A 1240-nucleotide genomic window follows, 5' to 3' on the forward strand; every position below is an offset into this window, starting at 1 on the left:
AAGCAGACTTTGTGTTGTTGAAGCTAGAGAGGTGAGCAGAGTAAGTCTGATTCCCTGTAAAGACTTCTCTGTCGACACCCACCCCTAGGCGTTCATATGACCTTATGAAGCTGCGAGCGCCGTAAAACCCTCGACTATTAAAAAAAAATTATTCTCAGATAAAAACCACATAGTGCTTGAAGGTCACTAATATAACAAGAAGAGTTTTAGTTTTAGTAAGACAAGCTTCTGCGTTTGTTGCCTGCCATTTTTTGTCCAAAAGTTGTCAAAAGTTGCCACAAAAATGACAAAAGTTGCCATAAAAGTTGCCATCACTTTTCAAGCTTTCAGCTCTCTGTGATGACGTATACAGGCATACGACGTTGATAATATTGATAGAGGCAATTTAATCTAAAGCACCAGAATTTCTTTGTGCTCTGTTTTAATCATCCAGAAAATCATTTGTACTAGACACACACAGTGTGAAAACGTGAAACAATAAAGGTTCACATCAGAATGAAATCAAAATTAGAACAGTATATAAACAACCACAGAAAGTAACAAGTATAAGGGCGTGCGTCCTCCTAACCGAAGATTGGCCGTTTTAACCCTAAACGTGCGTACTTCAAGAAAAGTACAGGATATTACCAGTAAACTGTGGAATAACACATAAGGGGCCTGTGTCAGTACATGTGTTCGGTTTTGGTGGAGACACGCTCTAACATAACACACATAAAAAGGTTGGAACAACAAATTAAATTACATTTACTATATATATACGAACACAAAAAAAGAAAAACAGCACAACACATCAGAACAATAACAAGAAAAAAAAATTGACACAAAAACATAAAAACAACGCATCAGAACAATAAAAAGAAAAAAAAATAACACAAAAACATAGAAAACCACAAGAAAGAGGGAAGAATCAAAGAGAAAAAGCAATGTATTTAAATCTAAAAGGATGTAATGAAGTAATACTTTTCACACGAAAATAACAAATCAACGTGGACGGAAAATGATCAGAAAGTATGCAAAAAATTGATCAAATTTTGCTAAATTATGCGGGGTGCATAAAACCCCGGGGACAGGTAAAGCTGTGGCGTGTAGCAGGAAGACTTCTCGGACAAACAACGACTGTTTTACTGTAAGTAAAGCAGAGGAGACTAAAGAAGCAAGACAATCAAGACAATCAAATCCTGACATTGACACTGGACCAACAGACCAACAGACCACAAGTGAAAAATTCTTCACCCCCCCC

The sequence above is a fragment of the Aplysia californica genome, unplaced genomic scaffold, assembly GCF_000002075.1.
Source record: "Aplysia californica isolate F4 #8 unplaced genomic scaffold, AplCal3.0 scaffold00652, whole genome shotgun sequence".
Taxonomy (NCBI): Eukaryota; Metazoa; Mollusca; class Gastropoda; order Aplysiida; family Aplysiidae; genus Aplysia; species Aplysia californica.